Below are 6,000 nucleotides of genomic sequence, written 5' to 3' on the forward strand. Positions count from 1 at the left end.
ATGGAATCTTATTAGAGCAGCCCACGCTGACTAAAACAACCATCCTTCCGTTACTCCTTGTCTGTGTAGTGGCCCCACAGCAAAATCCTGGTTTGCAGTGTGCCAAAAGCTTTTCAGGATGTTACAGTTGTGTGGAAGGCAGCAGAGGCTCATGAATTAAGATTCCGACTCTGCATTACAAGGAAGGAGAAAATCCTCCGTCTGCTGAGATGATAGAAGTTATTGCAAAAGGCAGTCAGTTCGGAAGAGTGCTAGTGAGTGAAGAAGGGTGAGTCCTCCCCGCTAAGATTGAGAGCCTCCCTGGAAAACTAGATGTGACCCTGTATTTGAGAGCACCTGTCACATCGTAGGCTCTTGCAAAAGCTGGTGAATTTCAAGGCAAACTTATTTTTCTCAGAAACTCCTCCAAGAATTGAAGAGGGTTGATGTCATAGCAAATTCCTTTTCCTTAAGCACCTCCTGGGGGTCAGCTTCTGGGAGACATCAGAAGTGCTCATCCACACCTTGTCTCTCTCTCCTTCCTGGGTGGCCCACCTGTCGTTTGCAGCAAACATGGGGACCCTATGTTGAGATGTAGAGCCCCAAGATGGAAGCAGTCTGGATCCCTGAGTTACCTGAGAAAAGTCCCTGCCAACCCACATCAGAATTTATGTGAATGACGTGTTAAGCTGATCATATTTCAGGTTGTGTCGATTGCAACAGCTTGCAGGGTTTTTTTTTAAATTTTTTTTAACGTTTATTTATTTTTGAGACAGAGAGAGACGTAGCATGAGTGGGGGAGGGGCAGAGAGAGAGGGAGACACAGAATCCGAAGCAGGCTCCAGGCTCCGAGCCGTCAGCCCAGAGCCCGACGCGGGGCTTGAACCCACGGACCGTGAGATCGTGACCTGAGTTGAAGTCGGACGCTCAACCAACTGAGCCCCCCAGGCGCCCCAGCTTACAGTTATTTTAACTGATTAATACACACCTCCTATTTCTGGCCTTAGGCTTTTGAAAGTATTTTACTTACAAAGGTAGTCGTTCATACGTTCTTGTAAACAAAACTCCAAAAATCCAAATCAATCACAATTCTCCCTTTTACGAAGTTCCTCCCAAATTCAGCCCTCTTCTCAGAGTTAACCACAATTACCAATCTGGTGTGCATTATTTTCAAGCTTATTCTAGGCTTTTCATGTATATATAACGTTGTTTTCCTTTTAACATACTGGGTAGCGATGTGTATATTAACCTTCCAGTTACCTTTGCCACTTCATATAGTGAATGAAAGATCTTTCCATGGTAGCGCTTACTCCCTAGAATTCTAAAGTATGTATGCGCCATAAATAATTAAACACTTTTCGTCCTGATGGACACACAATTGTTTTCCATTGGCTGCTATGGTTAACAGAACTGAAATCAACATCTTTCTAAACATGAATTCTTGGGAAAATGAATTTGCTTTCTAATAAAAGAGACAAACCACTGAAGTTGGGTTAACATGCAAAGGTTATGAATATTTAAAACTTTTAATAAATATTGCCCAAATCGGGTTCCACCATGTTTTCTCACAAATTACTATATGTGAATATCCTATACGCTCACAAACATTTTACCAATCTTTTCAATTTTCATCAAAATTATGAGCGAAAACTATTGTGTCAATTGTTATTTTAATTTGTGTCTCCCCTTTTCTCATTAGGTTAGGTAGGCAGAAAATTAATCTCTCATCCATGTAAAGCTGGATTTATGCAGTGATGTCCTGAGCAAAGAGATTCCTCTGGGCATGATTAGAACCCCGAAAGGTCAGCAGGACATTTTTCTTTTACTTTGAAAAGCAAGGATTCGGCCAGAATGACCAGGAGCTGGGGGAGGGGACCAGACAGGACACCCTTAGTCAGTGAGGGGAACTGAAAGCATCGTGGGGAGAGCAAGGGTCAGAGTCCACACGAGAGACCGTATGCAAAACCGAGTGCAGAGGGCCTCTGGCAGGCTGGAAGTCCGGGCTCTGAGTGCGGAGTTCAGCATAGGGAGAAGCGTCCAGAAGGAGAGATGGTGGGGAACCTGGGTGGGTGGTACTGGACAATTTACTTGAATCAGCTTGGGCGATCTCAGAATCGTCCTCACTGGCTGGACGTCTCAGTGAGGTCTGAGTAAATAGGTCAACTGGAGGAGTGGCCCCGCAGCATGCCAGGCACCAGCCCCTATCTTAGGGCCACCCTAAGTCTTGTCAGGAAGAGCACAGCTGCTCCCTGCATCCTTTGGGTGAGCAGCACTCTTGGGTACTCTAGTGGTCCAGTGCACCCTTGCTGGTGTCCCAGGGCTGAGAGCTGCCTTGGTGCTGGCTGGACACCAGAATGTGTTTCCCCTGTGCACGGTGGACCCCTCTGTGGAGGCTGGGGCTATGTGGGTGCACAGGGGTGGTGACCGACGTGTGACAGTTGAGACAGACCAGAAATACTAATGAGCAGGGGAAGGGAGTGTGCAGCTGCAAGGAGGTGGGAAGTGGAGAGACAGTGCCCTGGGACTAATCACCTCGGTGACTCTGGGTGTGGACATACCTTGAAATGGGTTCCCGTGTTGTCCCTGGCTCAGACTGCCTCCCACAGATTCTGAGCTGTTGGCACATTAGAGGGCGGGTGTCCCATGGCTAGGACTGTTGGTCTCCGTTGCCACCAGATAGAGGATTGGCCCAAGGGTGCAGACATTTGCATGATGTGGATGGAAACCCATGGAGATCACTGGGGGGTGAGCGGGTTTGTGGGGTCCTGTGCAGGAAGCATCGTGTACTACCCGTTGAGAGTTCCTCCACCTCTAAGATGATGTTTGTATGTAGGGAAGAGATGTCCTAAGTGACACTCCCAGTGAGAGTTTCCCAGGGGAATTCTAAAGTTATGTGAACTTTGGGTTCACATAGGCTTAGCACTTTGGGTCTCTTCCATGCAGTCGGGAGGCCCAGGCAGGGGACACGCTCCACATTTTGAACATCGAATGTGACCCTCTTGCATTTTGATCGATTCATTCGTGATCTCATTTAGTGATTCGGCAAATATTTATTGAGTACGTAATGAGTTAAAAACCCCAAGTAAACAGAGCAAAAGAAAGTGACATGGCACTTGATTCGGGCTGCGGGCGGGAGAAGGTCAAAAGACGGATTTTAAGGAGATTCTGTGAAAGGGGGTGGGGAGTCTCTAATGCTTCTGAGTTCTGAAGGTTGCTGACTAGGCAGAAGCTGTTTGTCCTACCTGAGATCAAGGATAGAGGAGGGAAGTTTGTGGGGATTGGAGTTAGGGGTAGCAACGAGGAGGGGTGTGACAGAGAGGGTACGAGTGAACCATGTTGATGGCAAGGTTGAGTGGGCCGTCCAGGTGAAGCTGTCCAGAGGGCAGTAGGAAACCTGGGTTGTACTGCAAAGAGAGGGACTTGGGCTAGAGACCTGATCAGGCCACATCACTAGGGTCACGTGGTTGCAGCTAAAATCAAAGTTTAATAATTCCAGGAAAGACTTTAAAGGGAAAAAGTACTCACCAAGTATAAGGAAACAGGAGAAACTTTTCTGGTATATCTCTGGGTGAGTACTTCTAAAAATACGTACAGCTATACGTACTCGTGTATATACTTACATATACTTTTGTATATGACATACACATACACACATGTATGTAATATACACACATGCGTATACATAGATATCCCCATCTATTTGTGGCTGATCTTACATATACAGTGATAAGAGTTTTCAGTCGCACATCTGCTGCTTCAGGTCACTTCTCAGACTCTGCTCTTGGCACTGTTTGTGCGAATCTAAGCTCACACACTCCAGTACCCCCTCTTCTAATCAAGTGTGTCGGTTTTAGGGAGCTGTCAGCTCTACAGTAACTACAGTTGGTCATGGCGAACCAAGCAAGGGACTGGACGTTGAACTTGGGTCAGGGTACCTGGAGGCCATTTCTCCTTGATCCATTCTATATCTAACTGGCGGACAGTGGTCATCGGAATTTTAGACATGAAACTTCTCATTCCAACTGAAGCCTTCTACAGAAGTCCAATCCACAGATGCAAGGGTTGCAATCATCTCCTATTCACCCTGCTGCTGAGGGAGGGACTCCTTCCTGCCTTAGATCTTGGGGCTGGTTGAGCCCACGACCTCTGACAGTATGATGAGACTGACGGGTCATGTACTTACATCTCAGGGGAGGGGGACACAGCATGCCATGCAGGGCCACATGGGGGGTGCACTCGGGAAGAAAGTGAACAGTCCAGAACGGGGGAGGTAGATGGACTTTGTAGAATCAGGACAGTGGGATGACCCCTGGCTCCCACAGCAGGATGTGACAGCCTTGCCTGAATCGTTTCGCGGGCTGGCAGGAACTGAAACCCAAAGATGAGTAAGAACTTGGCCTGGTTCTCTTTGGAAGGAGGATTGTTTGGCTAGGAGACCGTCTCTGCAAGAGCAGAGTGGAGAGGAGGACAGGGAATTAGATTTTCAAGGCCTTCTCAATTTCCCAGATGTCAAAGCAGCACATGATATTGAGCCTTGGGGGCGCCTGGGTGGCTCGGTCGGTTAAGCATCTGACTCTTGATTTCGGCTCAGGTCATGATCTCACGGTTTGCGGGATCGAGACCTGCGATGGGCTCCGAGCTGAACGTGGAGCCTACTTGAGATTCTCTCACCCTCTCTCTCTCTGCCCCTCCCCTGCTTGCTCTCTTTCCCTCTCTCTCTCTCTCTCAAAATAAAGAAAGAAAGAAATTTAAAAACTATTGAGCCATAATCATAGGCCTTAATTTTAAGTCTCAACACCACAATGAGGAAGGCAGAACAGTCTGGCTGAGGCGAGGACTATAATCCCAGAGTCTTGCCGGCTCAGTACCTTTCCTTCTTCCTTGGGGACCGTGGCCCTGTCACCCAACCACAGAACTCTGGATTCCCTCTGAGCACTGCTGGGAAAGCCTTGTGCTAGAAGACTCTTCCTCGACCATGGACTGTCACGTCCCTGCTCAGGCACGTATCTGTGTGGACTCCATCCTGCCCAGTGCACCGAAACCCAGTTTTGCTGCCTGATTTTCCAGCCTTGCCAGCAACTTGTGAGGCCCCAGCCTCCGTGTCCCCATACCTTCCCACCCCAGCTCGTCACGGCCCCACCCCTGACCAGACGCGTCGGGCACACGCTGTCTTACACACTCATCAGTCTCGATTCTCAGCATGGGATTGGTTGCCATCCCTGTAACCCACTATCCCCCCCCCCCCCCCTTAGAATTCTGCTAGGATTTTTCACAGGCTCTTTCTGCTGACGCCAATCCCTCTCTCTTCCTTCCTAGCCTTGCTTCGGACTCTCTTTTGCAAAGAGGCTCCTGCCAGTGCCTTTTCCTGGTAGCTTCTCAGCGCCAAATAACATGGGGGATCTTCTCTGATTTTGCACCCATGTTTCCTTCTTTCAAAAGTATTTTCAGTTCAAGTTCCAGCTCCCTCAACAAGAGCAGGGAGTTTTACTGATTTTACTTTCACCTGTTGCCTGAGCTCCCCCAACACGGCCCACAGTCCCCTTGCACTGTCAGTGAGGAGCCTGCTTGGGATTCTCTCTCTCCCCCTCTCTCTCGGACCCTCCCCGCCCTCTCTCTCTTGCTCAGAATACATAGATTAAAAAAAAAATGTTTAAAGTGTACAATTCAGTGGCACTTAAAGCACAATCATCACCACTCTGTATTTTTAGGACTTTGATTCAATTAATTATACCCACAAAGACTCTATTTCCAAATGAGGTCACATCCGCAGATATCATGGTTAGTATTTGCACCTATCCTTTTAGGGGACACAATTCAACCCACAGCACAGGTCCAGTTTTTAAACTCAGCTGGGAAAGATCAGACTAATGTGTAATCTATGGTTAATATCGCCTCATTTCTGGGGCGCCTGGGTGGCTCAGTCAGTTAAATGTCTGATTCTAAGGTTTCGGCTCGGGTCATGATCTCAGTTGTGAGATCAAGCCCCATGTCGAGCTCTGCACTGGGTGTGGAGCCTGCTTA

This window comes from Acinonyx jubatus, chromosome X (genome assembly GCF_027475565.1).
Source record: "Acinonyx jubatus isolate Ajub_Pintada_27869175 chromosome X, VMU_Ajub_asm_v1.0, whole genome shotgun sequence".
NCBI lineage: Eukaryota > Metazoa > Chordata > Mammalia > Carnivora > Felidae > Acinonyx > Acinonyx jubatus.